General features: G+C 47.8%; 1 protein-coding gene across 4 annotated transcripts in view; it reads right to left on the bottom strand.

Annotated features, from left to right (window-relative positions):
• The window catches only part of KIAA0753 (KIAA0753 ortholog), a 359,680-nt gene that overhangs the window by 222,928 nt on the left and 118,813 nt on the right, over window positions 1–17,939 (bottom strand). The gene's annotated exons all lie outside the window — the stretch shown is intronic.

Raw genomic sequence — 17,939 nt, 5'->3', positions numbered from 1 at the left:
GCAACACTAAAAAGTCTGGTGGTTCCCAAAAAGGAAAAATTCAAACTGGGTTTGAGGCAAAAGTGGGACAAAATAAATAATGATGAGGAGGGACCACCCAAAGGGCTGACAGGTCTAACACGCGTCCCCCCCAGCTGAAAGTGGGGAGAGCTACCCAACCCCTTGGGAGTTCTCATCACTAAGGCGGAAATACCTTGAGAGACCGTCTGCATTGGCGTGGTCCACTCCAGGCCGATGTTCCACCTGAAAGTCCATCCCCTGTAGGGAAATAGACCACCTCAACAACTTGGGATTCTCCCCCTTCATTTGCATCAGCCAACGAAGGGGTCTGTGGTCGGTCTGAACTAGGAAGTGCGAGCCAAACAGGTATGGCCGCAACTTCTTCAGAGCCCATACCACTGCAAAGGCTTCACGCTCTATTGCACTCCACTTCTGTTCCCTGGGAAGTAGTCTCCGGGATAGGAAGACCACGGGTTGATCCAGACCCTCTTCGTTGAGTTGCGATAACACTGCCCCAATGCCATGTTCTGATGCATCTGTCTGGACAATGAACTTCCTGGAAAAGTCTGGGGCCCTTAAGACCGGGGCCTCGCACATGGCTTTCTTCAATCTCTCAAAGGCTTGCTGACAAGCCTCTGTCCAGACTACCCGTCGAGGTTGTTTCTTGGACGTGAGCTCCGTGAGGGGGGCTACGATGGTACCGTACCCCTTCACGAAGCGGCGATAATATCCCGTGAGGCCCAAAAATGCTCGGACCTCAGTCTGTGTCTTGGGGGGTTCCCAGGCCATGATGGCCTCGATCTTCGCCTGGAGGGGTTGCACCGCTCCCCTACCCACCAAGTGTCCAAGGTACACTACCGACCCCTGCCCGATCTGGCACTTGCTGGCCTTGATCGTCAATCCAGCTTGTCTCAGGGCCTGGAGAACAGCTTGCAGGTGACGCAAGTGATCCTCCCAGCTGTTACTGAAGACGGCTATGTCATCCAGATAAGCAGCAGAGAAACTCTCCATTCCGGTGAGGATCTGGTTTACCAGGCGCTGAAACGTGGCAGGTGCGTTCTTGAGCCCAAAGGGCATCACACAGAACTGGTAGTGGCCATTGGGCGTGGAGAAGGCTGACCTTTCCCTTGCTCCATCAGTCAAAGAGATCTGCCAGTACCCCGAAGTAAGGTCAAAGGTACTTAGATATTGGGCAGCTCCCAGCCGGTCAATCAATTCATCCGCCCTAGGGATCGGATGAGCATCAGTTTTTGTCACTGAATTCAGTCCCCGGTAGTCCACACAGAACCTCAGTTCTGGTTGGGCACCCGGTGGTGCAGCTTTTGGTACTAACACCACCGGACTGGACCAGGGGCTGCTAGAAGGTTCAATCACTCCTAGCTCCAGCATCTTAGTGACCTCACTATGAATGCTGGCCTTCACCTTGTCTGACATCCGGTAGATCTTGGACTTCACAGGTGGGCTGTCTCCTGTGTCCACGTCATGGACGCACAGGTGAGTCCTACCCGGGACAAGGGAGAACAACGAAGAGTACTGCCCCAGGACCTGGCGACAGTCCTCCTGCTGTTCAGGAGTTAGAGATGGGGAGAGAATCACTCCCTCCACCGACCCATCCTTTTCCTGAGACGCAAACAGATCAGGGAGAGGCTCGCTTTCCACGTCCTCTCCTCCGTCAGTCACCATCATCAAGATGACTTCGGGCCTCTCGTGGTGGGGTTTGAGGCGGTTGGCATGCAGCACCCGCAGGGGCTGACGAGGGGTCTTCAGGTCCACCAAGTAGGTAGCCTTACCCTTCTTCTCCAACACCTCAAAGGGTCCTGACCAGCGATCCTGAAGGGCACTAAGCTCTCCTGGTTCGATCACCCACACCTTCTGGCCAGGCTCCAACTCCACCGGGTGAGCGTTGTGGTCATACCACGCCTTCATCACTGCTTGGCTGGCTTCCAAGTTGTCAGAAGCTTGCTTCCACAACTTAGCCATTTGGCTCCGGAAGGCCAGCATGTAGCTCACCACATCCTGGGGGAGCTTTCTGGGAGTTCTTTCCCATCCGTCTCTCACCAGGTTAAGAGGTCCACGTACAGGGTGCCCATACAGAAGCTCGAAGGGGCTGAAGCCCACTCCCTTCTGTGGCACTTCCCTGTAGGAAAAAAGTAAACAGGGTAGGAGGACGTCCCATTTCCTCCGCAGGCTTTCAGGCAGACTTCTGATCATGCCTTTTAAGGTTTTGTTAAACCTTTCCACTAGACCATTGGTCTGGGGGTGGTAAGGAGTTGTGAACCGGTAGGTCACTCCACACTCCTTCCACATTGCCCGCATATATGCTGACATGAAGTTGGTCCCCCTGTCGGACACAACTTCCTTGGGAAAACCCACTCGGGTAAAGATTCCCATCAGGGCCCTAGCCACAACAGGTGCTGTTATGGTCCTCAGAGGTATTGCCTCTGGGTACCGTGTGGCATGATCCACCAGAACCAGGATAAACCTGTGACCAGCTGTAGTTGGTGGATCTAATGGACCCACAATGTCGATGCCCACCCTTTCAAAGGGGGTGCTAACGACAGGGAGTGGTTCCAGGGGAGCTTTCAGCTTCACCCCTGTTTTCCCACTGGCTTGGCAAGACACACATGTCCGGCAGTAGGTATCGGACGTCACTTTCATCTGAGGCCAATAAAAGTGTGGGACAAGACGGGCGAAGGTCTTGTCTTGCCCCAGGTGTCCTGCCAATGGTATCTCGTGAGCCAACTCCAAAAGGAAGGCTCGATAACGTTGAGGAACTACCAAGGCTCGTGACGATCCATGTAGGGGTGCCTTGGGTTCACTGTAGAGGAGGCCATCCTCCCAGTAAACACTGTAGTTCCCTTCAACGTTCCCTGCTGCCTGGGCTTCGGCCTGTCGCCTCAGCCCCTCAAGGGTAGGGCACTCCCTCTGGCCCTGGCAGAATTCCTCCCTGGACGGGCCTCCCTCCACGTGCCACTCGGCCGGGATGGGTAGGTCCTCCAGGTTGGTAACGTCCCCCTCCGCAGACTCCTGGTCCACCACCTCCGGTGGCCTATCCGTCCTACGGGGTGGAGACGCCGAGGCAGGCTCCTCCTGTCCTCGGTTCTTCCCTTGACTGGCAGCTGGCTGGGCCTTTGTTCCAGGCTCCAGCCGGAATGAACTCCCTCTTCGGGTAGTCTCGGACCTTGTGCTAACACAGGCCCAGTCAGGTGTACCCAGCATCTCGGTGTGAGTCCGGTATTCCACCTCCTTCCAAGCGTTGTGCTCCATGTCATTGCCCAGCAGACAATCGACTGGCACGGCAGGGCTTACGGCAACTCGAAGTGAACCTGCAACCCCCCCCCATTCAAAGGGAACCTCGGCCACGGGATAGTGGCCTGTTCTGCCGTCAGCCATCGCGGCTGGGTGGAGTACATCGGGAATTACCTGCTCTGGAGACACCAGCTGGCTACGCACCATAGTCATACTGGCTCCTGTGTCTCTCAGAGCCTCCCCTCTTTGGCCGTTGATGGTGATCCACTGCCCATACTTTGCGGTATTTGCGGGCACCTGGATCTTGGGAACCATCTCCCGTTCTCCCAGGGACACTAAAGTGACACCCGCCCACTCCCTTCCCTTAGTTAAGGGCATCTCCTCCCCGAGCACTACACTAGCTACTCCGGGGGGCTTTCCTCCAGTGGGAGGGGGTGATCGTTTCTGACACTTCGGATCTCCTTTATAGTGTCCAACGCCACCGCACTCGTAGCAATGGACAACCCTTGGCTGCTGACTCTGGCCAGGATTAGGGTTTCTGGGTGGGTTAGCCTTAGAGGTGAATCCTGTTCCCTTCCCTTGGAAGTTATTTTAGGGGCCTTTGGAGAACTCCTTTTTCTTTTCCCCTCCCTCTTTCTTCTGGGGGGCGCCCTGTCCGGCCTTTTGAGTATCCCCTCCAGTCCCCCTTGTGGACACCCGGGTACTAGCCCAAATGTCCGCCTCCTCAGCAAGCTTCCGGGGACTGGTCAGCTTGCTATCCACCAGGTGTTGCCGCAGTTCAGGGAAACATTTCTCGAGTAGGTGTTCCTTCAGTACTAGGTCAAACAGCTCCTCGTAGTTCCTTACTTCACTGCCCTGAATCCAACCTTCCAGTGCCTTCTTTGCATAGTCCAGGAAGTCCACCCAATTCTGTGTGCCCAGTTTGTGACTACCCCTGAACTTCTGTCTGTACTTTTCAGGTGTTAGTCCAAACTTTCTGATGAGCGCCAGTTTCATGGTGGGGTAGTGGGTCTGCTCATCCTCTTCGAGGGCCAATAAAGCATCCCTACCAGCTGGAGGCATGTACCTATACAATCCTCCTCCCCAATACTTCACTGGAACCCCATGGGCCCTCAACGAGACCTCATAGGCTGCTAGCCACTTGGCGATGTCGTCACCCGCCCCATAGCTAGCTACTATGTCCTTTGGCAGGTAAGGTTTGGATTCCCTGGTGATTTCTTGGTCTTTGCTGCCACCATTAGGAACAGTTGGTGCCCCAATTCTTAAGATCTGAAGCTCTATCTCTTTCAGTCTTATCTCATGAGCCATCCTCTCTTTCTCCGTCTCATGAGCCAACCTCTGTTCCTCCTTCTCCTTCTCCAGCTTGGCTAAATCCCAGGTGAGCTGTCTTTTCTCCCTCCGATCTGCTAACTCCACTTCGGATAAGCCCCCACTAGAGACAGTGCTGCCCTTCCTAGAAAGTGTCCTGGGCCCTGCTGACAGGTTCCCCACCTCAGGTTGGTACATCTCAGCCCCCTCGGGGTCAGGCTCTCCATCCCTGTCTTCCTCCTCAGCCTTGCTTTCTCGGCGTGCCTCCCCCCAAGCCCTTAAGCTGGTTTGGAGTGCACCCTTCTTTGCTCCTGGGGGACAGTACACCCCCTCCCGCTGGCAAAACTCCCTGAGTTGGGCCACAGTGTACGTTTCTAGATTTTCTAGTACAAACTCCATCTTGCCCACTCAGGTTAGAGGACAGGTTTTGTGCAGTAACAATGTAGGGGGGTACCTTTAGTAATACCTCCTCCCACCACCAGAGTAAATTTGGAAAAAACAAAAACCCACAATTAGGAAGGCCGCTGTGAGAAAACTCCCGGTGTAGGCCTATGGACTACCCACAGTTATTGTTGAGTATATGTAGGCACAGCTCTATCCCACCACTGAACACCAATTTATGTTGGAAAACCACTCCCACACTAGAAAGGGTGGTGGTGGTCTTCCGGACACACTGTGGTAGCTTGGCTCGAGTGGTCAGGAAACAGGCACAGTGCTAAGCATACAATATACCCATACAATAACCATGCGTGCATCCGTTCCAAAAACGACTCTACACCGTAAAAATTATGAAAATATTCTTCTTTATCTTTTTCTCTTAGTTGCTGATTGGAAAAATAATAAATAGGTCAATCACAATATACAAGTTTCAATTAGTGCAGGTCAAATAAATATTGGCTGTTTGATGAAATAAATAGGGGTGATCATAAATAACAGGGCATAAATACAAGTGCAATATATACAGACAATTAAATACTTTGAGGCAATAAATACTGTACCAATAAATATTGTACACCAACAAGTCCTGTGGACCTATAAATATAGTGCAGCAATAAATAGGTAAAAACTCAATAAATACAGTATCCCCAATAAATAATTAACAGTATACAGCAACACTCATATGATCAGATGACACTTCACTTCTTAAGGGCTGATTTGGCCCAGGCACAGCTTGTAGGGTTGTGGAAGGCTTGTGGGGGGCTACTCCCTGGCTGGGACAAGGCTGAGGCCTAAGCTGAGGTAGATCAAAGGGGGGAATACCAGTGCCCTGGCTTTCTCTCTCCACACAACCTCTCTAGGTTAGTCCCAGTTCACCCCTTGCACAGTCAGGTTGGTTTCAGCACCTCCCTAGCCCCTTAGAGCAGTCTCTCAGGTCTCCACAGGGCCTTAGGCGCCCTCTACTCCACTTACTGCCCTTTTTCTGATGTTCCGACGCCGCTGGAGTCGTGTCGACGCCGTGAGGCGGTTCCGGTTCGGTCTCAGCGGCCTCGGCACAATGTCAGTTCTTTGACGACGCCGGCAGGCGGTTCCGGTCCGATGTCGGTGGCCTCGGTTCGATCTCGACCTCCGATTCGACGGCGTCGGGCAGTCTCTTCACGATGTCGACTTCGGGCGGCTCCGGTCCGATGGCGCTCTCGGCTCCGATGACGTCGGCCGGCCTGGCCTCGATGTCGACTTCCGGCGACTCCGGGGTGCGATCCTCACCCCCGACCTCCGGTGCTCCTCCTCACAGGCTCCGGGCGACTCCGGAGTGCGATCCTCACTCCCGACCTCCGGTGCTCCTCTACCTCGGTCTCCGACGACTCCGGAGGGCGGACTTCACTCCTCCGATGACGCCGCTCGCTCGACCTCGGTTCACTTCCTCCTCGACCTCTGGTATTCCTCACGACCTCCGTCGGCGCCCTCTCACGACCTCTGGCGGCTCCGGGTACGACGTCTGCTACTTCAGTCAGCGCCGCTTCTCCACCTCGGGCTCCAGGTCGTCAGGCTACTCGACGCCGGACTCCAGGGAAACCAGTTCTCAGGTCAGAATCTTGCTGTTTTCTTGGTTCTAAGGCCTGTTCCTGCTGTCCAGGTCCTTAGGATAAGTTTCTTCTGTCTTCTTCCCACACAGGGCTATAGGCTGGGATCCATCAGTAGGGACAAGTATCAAGGGTGGGTTTATGGACCCCACTCCAGGCACAAGTTTCCACCCCTGCTGCTTCACTCCTTCCTCCTTCACTGTTGTGCTCCTCTCTCTTCACCAGTCAGGTGCCAACTGCCAGCTCCAACTGCCAACTGCCTCTCTTATCCTCCCAACATTCTAAACGGTCTCCAACTGTCACAGAGTTCTGGAATCTCCCGGAATGTTCTGGAAGGTGCTGGTAGGTTCCAGTGGATGCTGGTGATGTCACAGGTGGCCACCATCTTGTGCTCCAGGCCCTCAGACAGAAGTTTCAGGGGTAGCTAAAATGGCTCCCTGAATCTGCAGCAACACTAAAAAGTCTGGTGGTTCCCAAAAAGGAAAAATTCAAACTGGGTTTGAGGCAAAAGTGGGACAAAATAAATAATGATGAGGAGGGACCACCCAAAGGGCTGACAGGTCTAACACCCACGAAGGCAGTATAATCCTTGAACAAGACCCGCAGCCAAACAGCTGCTCAAAAACATCAAAACTACCACCTGGTTAAAGGGTCTAAGGGAAAAATGTTTAAAGACCTGCCCAAATTCTACTCCCCATAACAAGACTGTATACACACAACAGAATAGGGGGTCTAATGGTCGACAGCACAAGAATAAAGAAAGGAAAAAATAGTGTGTGAAATATCAAACCCATACATAGTCAGAGCAGAGCACGGAAAACCATCAAACCGACTCAACCAAAGAGACCAATATTGAGAGCAAAGTCACCTCTCACGATCAGTTTATATCATATGGTCTCCACCTAGAGCCGAGGTATGCCTCTTGATCATAGAGACTTCCTCGTTAGTGCAAGGCTCTATTGCTCACTTGGGTTGATAAAGAGAAGTCCAGAAGGCACGTGACAGACTGTGGCCACCAGACAAAGGAAGTGCAGTGCAAAAGAAAAATGTGAATTTTTAAAAGGAGATTGTGTGAAGAGTACGATATAATTCACTCATTCCGCACATCTCGATTAAAAAGGTATGTGAACAGAAAATATACCAAGCAGTGCTAACTAGTCACTGTTGAGTGAGGGTCGACATGTTTCAGCCTTCACGGGATTAAAGCCCACGGCTTTCTTCAGGACCTATAAATTAATGGTACTGCATTCAATTGATGGATTTCAAATAGTGCATATGTAAAATGTGAAACTTAACATAAGAAGAAGTAATAAATACAATCTTACGTTGTCCTAATCCTCTATATCACAGGGTGCTAACATCACCTGAGGAGAAAGGACAATTAACACACATAATAGACCAATTCAGAAAAAATGTGCCGTCTACAAACAAGCAAATTTGCTTAAATATGCCTGGTTAATTGCTGTGAAAGAATCTACGCAATGCTTACCCAGCGTGATCAGGGATTTCACCTCACCTACCCTGGAACCTGGCTCAGGTTAAGGAGGCCCGCTCTAAATCGTGGGTGAAAAAACAAAACATCTTTTTTTATTTTATTTATTTTCTGGTTTTTTATTTATTTCTAATTTAAAGCAACACAGAGCCAAAATTACTCCCAATTGCTCTCACGCGTTTTGTTAAACGCAGAAAACTCCTAACACTCTAATAGTATGCTCTCCCCTTCAGTGCAAATAACCCATCTCAGTAAATCAACTCTCAGAAGTAGTATCATTAGAACTACAAAGGTGCATAGTTTTGGCCATTGTGAGTATCCCTGACTAGTAAGAGACCGGATCTCTAACTTGTCATTACCTGTCTCTCTCAGTTTACAAATGCAGGAAATGACTGCCAATCTACCTAGTTGTACTAGTCAGGTATCTCTATTCGAACGAGTGAGGCTAGCTTGTAAGCATGCCTCAGCCGAAATCTGCTAAAAACGAGTAAAAGAAAAGAGAAATCAGAAAAAAACTAGAGTTTAGCGCTCGGTTCGCAGCACCTCTCACCTGTCCGTCGTTGCCCCAAGCTTTCCTAAGCAGGGTGGGAGGCAACGTGCAGGAACTGGGAGTGTGTTCAAATACTGTCACCCCACGGAGCACGCCTCACGCTACGTAGCAGGAAACTACGGCGGGCGCCGTGTCCAGTTTAACAAAAACTACAGAAAAGTGGCATGCCTCATGGGAGATGTAGTTAGCCGCTGTCAGTGCGCATCAGGGTTAACTACGCGCACAGCCGGGAAACAGACAATCCAATATTGGTACGGGGTTGCCGCTTCATTGATTCCTATAAAAACTTTCCAAACATCAGTATTACTCTGTGTCCAATCCATTATCAAACAGACCAGAGAGTCCCAAATCAATGCCAAAAATTGTTCGAGTGTCATATATTATTCTGACTGGCCAGAGTCAGTTGTAACGTTGCAGTGGGAAGAGGGCTCTTATGTATTATCTGCTGTATGGGTAATGTAGTCAATACTGAATCAGCAGGTTCCTCTCTCGATTTTGAAGTGCTTGCAACCATCGCTCTGACCCATATCCAAACAGCGATTCTGACTGAGCAGTTATAGAAAAGGAAACATCCTATCAGTGTCAAGTTTCAGCTGGTATCATAAATGTCACAATATCCACGTTCTGTTTAATAATCACTGTAAGGACTTAGTGTATTATAAAATGCTCATTTGCATGCTGGTGTACCGCAAAGATTAATAATTGGAACGCTCTTCTCTGTTAGTTTATATTTAGTTCCAGTAGTTCGCATCTAGTGTTCCTATTGTGCCCTCTCGAAGTACTAAAAGTCAAAACAGTAGTGAAGCGAAGGGCCTAGGTTAGTTCATCATTCATTGTATCAATAAACAGCAAATGTAATAAACTAAGACCCGGAGTGTCACGATGCCTCAGGGTTATGCCCCGCGCAGTTATGAAAAGCCAATACTTAGTACTGGATGCTAGTCCAGGAAATATCATCGTTTAATCCCAGCGTGTCACAACAGAGCCTGTGGACCCATTTTTGTTCTTTGGTGAACAAATACCTGGAGATATCACTGATGTGTTGTGGAATAATCGGTTTCTCCAGTATTGTCCAATGGAACTCATCTGCAGTGTGATTGGCTTCAGTATAGTGCCTGGTGAGTTTAGTGTTGGATTTGCGGCACCTGAAGGTGCTCTTGTGCTCTGACATGCGGAGCCTCACCTTTCGGGTGGTCATACCCACATACCTCGTCTGGCACGGGCATGTGAGTAGATAGATGACATTACTGCTATTGCAGTTTGTAAAGTGGGTCTGCATCCAAGGTCTATTGGTCCCAATATCCACTGAAGAGCTGTGGGTGGTTTGTGAACACACCGAACATCCCCCACAAGGGTGGTGTCCTGTCACTGCTGGCAGGTCCCATAAAGTACCCAGAGGTCTACTGGGCCCAATTGGTGGTCGTGTATGGACCAATCTGTCCTTTATGTTGCCTGATCTTTTAAAAGCAAAGAGTGGCATCGCTATTCTCTCCTGGCAACTGTTTAATATCCGCCAGTGTTTTTTGATGCTTTTCTTTATATCATTGGATAGTGTGCAGAAAGTGCTGACCATCGTCAGACGTTCCAATGGTGGCTTCGGTACTGGCGGTTCCAACAGTGCTTCCCGATTGTTATTTGAGGCCCTTTTGAGAGATCGTTTGACCAGCTTGCGGGGATAGTGTCTCTCCATAAGTTGCTCTGATAGCAAATTGGCATGTTTGGCAAAGCCATCTGTTGTAGAACAGTTCCTACGCACCCTTAAAAACTGGCCGTAGGGTAAATTATCCCTTAGGGCCTTTGGGTGCTGACTGTCATAACGCAAAAGCGAATTGCGTGCCATGGGCTTGCGGTATAGTTCACTTCCCAGGCCCTCAGGAGTTGCAAAAATCGATAGGTCCAGAAACGCCAAACGGCTCTTGTTCACTTCAACCGTGAACTTCAGATAGTCATTCCGTGAGTTAAGCCACTGGTGGAAGTGGCCAATGGACTGTTGATCTCCTCTCCACACCACCAGGACATCATCAATATACCGCTTCCATAAGCGGATTGATGAAAAGAAGGGGTTGGTGGGAGCCAAGACGTGTTCCTGCTCGAACGCATGGACATACAGATTCGCCAAGCTGGGCGCGAAAACGCTGCCCATGCTGGTCCCCGACGTTTGCAAGTAGATGGTGTTCTCAAATTTAAAAAAGTTCTCTTTCATAGCCATTCTGGCCAAGGTCATGATGAAGGGTACAGGTGTAATAGACTGTAAATCGGTACCCTCAAGAATGGAGCATATTGTATCCAGAGTCTCATCTTGGGGAATGGATGTATATAGAGATTCGACATCGAAGGAGACTAAGAAGTCTCGCTCCGGGTCGAACTCTACCGTGGGAAGCAAACGCAGGACATCCTTGGTATCCTGCAGATACGTTGGCATCTTCTGAACGATAGGTCTTAGAAAGTGGTCCACAAACATAGACAGTGGTTCCAAAAGGGAACCCTGTCCCGAGATGATTGGTCGCCCAGATGGAGGTCTCTGGGCCTTGTGTACCTTTGGCAGTACATAGAAGTAGGGGATGACAGGAAACTTGGTCTGTAGGAACTGTGCTTTGTGGTTAGTGATCCAACCTTCACAGAGAGCTTCTTCGGTGATTTCACCGATAGATTGAAGCAGTCTAGCAGTAGGATCATGACTTAGAATCCTATATGACCGCTCATCGCCCAATTGGCGGAGGCATTCTGCTCTATAGTCAACAGTATCCAGGATAACGATGGAACCACCCTTATCTGCAGGTTTGATGGTAATTTCTTCTGCTTTAGACAAGGAAGTGAGTGCCTGTCTTTCATCTCGTGGTAAGTTACTAAATCTCTTGTTCCTTGTGTTACACAGGGCACTGATCTCACACGTAACCGCTTTTTCGAAAGTAAGAACCTGTGGAGGAACCAGGTGTGTGGGAGGGTTAAATGTTGACTTAACTCTGAGCCCCGTGTTTTGTTCCTTCTTCTCAGGATCAGCTATTGTTTTGTCTTTTCAGATCCAATGCGAATTGGCACAGTTTTTCAGAAAACTGCGGCTTCATCATTTTTTCAGGGACAAAACAATAGCTGATCCTGAAGAGAAGGAACAAAACACGGGGCTCAGAGTTAAGTCAACATTTAACCCTCCCACACATCTGGTTCCTCCACAGGTTCTTACTTTCGAAAAAGCGGTTACGTGTGAGATCAGTGCCCTGTGTAACACAAGGAACGAGAGATTTAGTAACTTACCACGAGATGAAAGACAGGCACTCACTTCCTTGTCTAAAGCAGAAGAAATTACCATCAAACCTGCAGATAAGGGTGGTTCCATCGTTATCCTGGATACTGCTGACTATAGAGCAGAATGCCTCCGCCAATTGGGCGATGAGCGGTCATATAGGATTCTAAGTCATGATCCTACTGCTAGACTGCTTCAATCTATCGGTGAAATCACCGAAGAAGCTCTCTGTGAAGGTTGGATCACTAACCACGAAGCACAGTTCCTACAGACCAAGTTTCCTGTCATCCCCTACTTCTATGTACTGCCAAAGGTACACAAGGCCCAGAGACCTCCACCTGGGCGACCAATCATCTCGGGACAGGGTTCCCTTTTGGGACCACTGTCTATGTTTGTGGACCACTTTCTAAGACCTATCGTTCAGAAGATGCCAACGTATCTGCAGGATACCAAGGATGTCCTGCGTTTGCTTCCCACGGTAGAGTTCGACCCGGAGCGAGACTTCTTAGTCTCCTTCGATGTCGAATCTCTATATACATCCATTCCCCAAGATGAGACACTGGATACAATATGCTCCATTCTTGAGGGTACCGATTTACAGTCTATTACACCTGTACCCTTCATCATGACCTTGGCCAGAATGGCTATGAAAGAGACCTTTTTTAAATTTGAGAACACCATCTACTTGCAAACGTCGGGGACCAGCATGGGCAGCGTTTTCGCGCCCAGCTTAGCGAATCTGTATGTCCATGCGTTCGAGCAGGAACACGTCTTGGCTCCCACCAACCCCTTCTTTTCATCAATCCGCTTATGGAAGCGGTATATTGATGATGTCCTGGTGGTGTGGAGAGGAGATCAACAGTCCATTGGCCACTTCCACCAGTGGCTTAACTCACGGAATGACTATCTGAAGTTCACGGTTGAAGTGAACAAGAGCCGTATGGCGTTTCTGGACCTATCGATTTTTGCAACTCCTGAGGGCCTGGGAAGTGAACTATACCGCAAGCCCATGGCACGCAATTCGCTTTTGCGTTATGACAGTCAGCACCCAAAGGCCCTAAGGGATAATTTACCCTACGGCCAGTTTTTAAGGGTGCGTAGGAACTGTTCTACAACAGATGGCTTTGCCAAACATGCCAATTTGCTATCAGAGCAACTTTTGGAGAGACACTATCCCCGCAAGCTGGTCAAACGATCTCTCAAAAGGGCCTCAAATAACAATCGGGAAGCACTGTTGGAACCGCCAGTACCGAAGCCACCATTGGAACGTCTGACGATGGTCAGCACTTTCTGCACACTATCCAATGATATAAAGAAAAGCATCAAAAAACACTGGCGGATATTAAACAGTTGCCAGGAGAGAATAGCGATGCCACTCTTTGCTTTTAAAAGATCAGGCAACATAAAGGACAGATTGGTCCATACACGACCACCAATTGGGCCCAGTAGACCTCTGGGTACTTTATGGGACCTGCCAGCAGTGACAGGACACCACCCTTGTGGGGGATGTTCGGTGTGTTCACAAACCACCCACAGCTCTTCAGTGGATATTGGGACCAATAGACCTTGGATGCAGACCCACTTTACAAACTGCAATAGCAGTAATGTCATCCATCTACTCACATGCCCGTGCCAGACGAGGTATGTGGGTATGACCACCCGAAAGGTGAGGCTCTGCATGTCAGAGCACAAGAGCACCTTCAGGTGCCGCAAATCCAACACTAAACTCACCAGGCACTATACTGAAGCCAATCACACTGCAGATGAGTTCCGTTGGACAATACTGGAGAAACCGATTATTCCACAACACATCAGTGATATCTCCAGGTATTTGTTCACCAAAGAACAAAAATGGGTCCACAGGCTCTGTTGTGACACGCTGGGATTAAACGATGATATTCCCTGGACTAGCATCCAGTACTAAGTATTGGCTTTTCATAACTGCGCGGGGCATAACCCTGAGGCATCGTGACACTCCGGGTCTTAGTTTATTACATTTGCTGTTTATTGATACAATGAATGATGAACTAACCTAGGCCCTTCGCTTCACTACTGTTTTGACTTTTAGTACTTCGAGAGGGCACAATAGGAACACTAGATGCGAACTACTGGAACTAAATATAAACTAACAGAGAAGAGCGTTCCAATTATTAATCTTTGCGGTACACCAGCATGCAAATGAGCATTTTATAATACACTAAGTCCTTACAGTGATTATTAAACAGATCGTGGATATTGTGACATTTATGATACCAGCTGAAACTTGACACTGATAGGATGTTTCCTTTTCTATAACTGCTCAGTCAGAATCGCTGTTTGGATATGGGTCAGAGCGATGGTTGCAAGCACTTCAAAATCGAGAGAGGAACCTGCTGATTCAGTATTGACTACATTACCCATACAGCACATAATTCATAAGAGCCCTCTTCCCACTGCAACGTTACAACTGACTCTGGCCAGTCAGAATAATATATGACACTCGAACAATTTTTGGCATTGATTTGGGACTCTCTGGTCTGTTTGATAATGGATTGGACACAGAGTAATACTGATGTTTGGAAAGTTTTTATAGGAATCAATGAAGCGGCAACCCCGTACCAATATTGGATTGTCTGTTTCCCGGCTGTGCGCGTAGTTAACCCTGATGCGCACTGACAGCGGCTAACTACATCTCCCATGAGGCATGCCACTTTTCTGTAGTTTTTGTTAAACTGGACACGGCGCCCGCCGTAGTTTCCTGCTACGTAGCGTGAGGCGTGCTCCGTGGGGTGACAGTATTTGAACACACTCCCAGTTCCTGCACGTTGCCTCCCACCCTGCTTAGGAAAGCTTGGGGCAACGACGGACAGGTGAGAGGTGCTGCGAACCGAGCGCTAAACTCTCGTTTTTTCCTGATTTCTCTTTTCTTTTACTCGTTTTTAGCAGATTTCGGCTGAGGCATGCTTACAAGCTAGCCTCACTCGTTCGAATAGAGATACCTGACTAGTACAACTAGGTAGATTGGCAGTCATTTCCTGCATTTGTAAACTGAGAGAGACAGGTAATGACAAGTTAGAGATCCGGTCTCTTACTAGTCAGGGATACTCACAATGGCCAAAACTATGCACCTTTGTAGTTCTAATGATACTACTTCTGAGAGTTGATTTACTGAGATGGGTTATTTGCACTGAAGGGGAGAGCATACTATTAGAGTGTTAGGAGTTTTCTGCGTTTAACAAAACGCGTGAGAGCAATTGGGAGTAATTTTGGCTCTGTGTTGCTTTAAATTAGAAATAAATAAAAAAACTGAAAATAAATAAAATAAAAAAAGATGTTTTGTTTTTTCACCTACGATTTAGAGCGGGGCCTCCTTAACCTGAGCCAGGTTCCAGGGTAGGTGAGGTGAAATCCCTGATCACGCTGGGTAAGCATTGCGCAGATTCTTTCACAGCAATTAACCAGGCATATTTAAGCAAATTTGCTTGTTTGTAGACGGCACATTTTTTCTGAATTGGTCTATTATGTGTGTTAATTGTCCTTTCTCCTCAGGTGATGTTAGCACCCTGTGATATAGAGGATTAGGACAACGTAAGATTGTATTTATTACTTCTTCTTATGTTAAGTTTCACATTTTACATATGCACTATTTGAAATCCATCAATTGAATGCAGTAGCATTAATTTATAGGTCCTGAAGAAAGCCGTGGGCTTTAATCCAGTGAAGGCTGAAACATGTCGACCCTCACTCAACAGTGACTAGTTAGAACTGCTTGGTATATTTTCTGTTCACACACCTTTTTAAATCGAGATGTGCGGAATGAGTGAATTATATCGTACTCTGCACACAATCTCCTTTTAAAAATTCACATTTTTCTTTTGCACTGCACTTCCTTTGTCTGGTGGCCACAGTCTGTCACGTGCCTTCTGGACTTCTCTTTATCAACCCAAGTGAGCAATAGAGCCTTGCACTAACGAGGAAGTCTCTATGATCAAGAGGCATACCTCGGCTCTAGGTGGAGACCATATGATATAAACTGATCGTGAGAGGTGACTTTGCTCTCAATATTGGTCTCTTTGGTTGAGTCGGTTTGATGGTTTTCCGTGCTCTGCTCTGACTATGTATGGGTTTGATATTTCACACACTATTTTTTCCTTTCTTTATTCTTGTGCTGTCGACCATTAGACCCCCTATTCTGTTGTGTGTATACAGTCTTGTTATGGGGAGTAGAATTTGGGCAGGTCTTTAAACATTTTTCCCTTAGACCCTTTAACCAGGTGGTAGTTTTGATAGTTGTATTTGCACCATACACATGCATACACATATTACATGCATTACCTTCCATTATGCATATTTACATAGTCCATGTTCAGGGAAACTATGGATTTGGGTGCTTAATTGATTTAGCATAAAAAGTATGTTAGGCCAAGGCTTTTTGGTCCTCAATTAATCAAAGTTTTCCAGCTTCATTTTTAAGCAGCCTGCTAGAATTGCTAACTTGTCACATATTTTATTAACTGCGTTAGCAGAAGGGGAATCTTTCCATTCTTTACAGGGTTCAAGGCAGCTGTAGTCGGCTAGCAGCCTGACCCTGCAGGAGTTCTGTGCAGATTTCAAGAGACAGAAGACTGTATCTTTTGCATGATTATTAGTAAAGTAATGCATCATTGTTTTCAGCCCTGGATTTCAAAATGGAGGATCTGAGCGCATTTGTACCACTTGTTCCATAGGCTCTCAATAGTGACAAAGGTATACAATACCGACCATGGTAACTGGGAATAGCAAGCACATTGGTTGATTGCTTCTCGATATCTCTCGTAGAAACAAAAGATTATCCAGCAGGATTTTCTGATTCTATATCATCCTTCAGCGGGAGGGGTGAAAATCACCAACCAGTGATCCTGTTCTCTGCAAGGGTTACACTTCCCTTTTGGGGACTGGGAAATATACCACATGTGCAAATTATTGGGAGACCTGCAACTAACAAGCCCTTGAGAGTCATGTATACTCTTCTTGCTCTTCCCACGCACTCAGTACTTTCCCCACCGCTTCAAGCATTCACTGGAATATCAAGCCTGGCCCAACACTTCTCACACTAATAGTATGGTAAATGGATATTGCGTATTGTACGTTTACCACTGCGTATCAATCAGTGACATGAAATAAATAGAATAGACATATTAAATACCTTCATAGTGGTTAAAACACCGTAACTACAGGATGAAATGTGTAGCCTATATTAAACAGTCTCTTCAAAATGTGTTGAATGACTTTTAATAAACTTTTGCTTTGCATAATTATCTTTGAATAACAAATATTGTAATAAAGAAAAGATCCTTGTACTTTTCATTACTGTGCAATTGCAATTTTTGTATAAATACATCCATTACAGGAGCTACCAACTGAGGGTATGATTAGGATTTAAAACACAGACACTATTAAACAGGTATGGAGTGCCTGGTGTGCAGCACATAGCACTGGTGCTATCCCAAACATATCCTAAAAACATTATGGTATGGAATGTTGTTTTCCTTTTACCAGGTTATGAACAATGATACCATGGTGTACTCTTAGTCCATTTGTGCCTTCAACCTACTTTCGATCAGATCCAAACCACAAAATTGTTTCATTTTTTTGGTCAAGCCTGGGCAGGGCATGCGCTGCTCTGCGAGGCATGCTGTATTTGAGTAAGGGCTTGAAGCAGTCCTTTGTAAATGCTGGCTTCGGATTCGTTAATAGGCTGGTCCAGAAATACATTTCTTCTAGTCATCTTTGTTCATCCAATCAGGCTAAATTCGTAGTCCCCAGATATAAACGTGTGCGGATGGGTGGCCGCTCCTTCGCTCAGTTGGCTCCTGCCCTGTGGAATTCACTACCTCTTCAGCTACGGTTGGAACAGAACTACGTAAAATTCCGTAAAGGCAATCAATAATTCCTCCTGATCCCTCCTAAATTAGCGTTGGTCCAGAGCGCCGGGAAACCTACGGGTAGCTGTTGCGCTATATAAGCTCACTAAATAAATAAATAAAATAAATAGTCCCTCCTTAGTACCACCTTGTCTTCATTTGTAACCTCCAATGAGGACTGGCCCTTTTACTTCTG

The sequence above is a fragment of the Triturus cristatus genome, chromosome 3_2 (genome assembly GCF_964204655.1).
Source record: "Triturus cristatus chromosome 3_2, aTriCri1.1, whole genome shotgun sequence".
NCBI lineage: Eukaryota > Metazoa > Chordata > Amphibia > Caudata > Salamandridae > Triturus > Triturus cristatus.
Note: the sequence above shows the minus strand (reverse complement) of the source record. Positions and strands in the feature narration are given on the sequence as shown.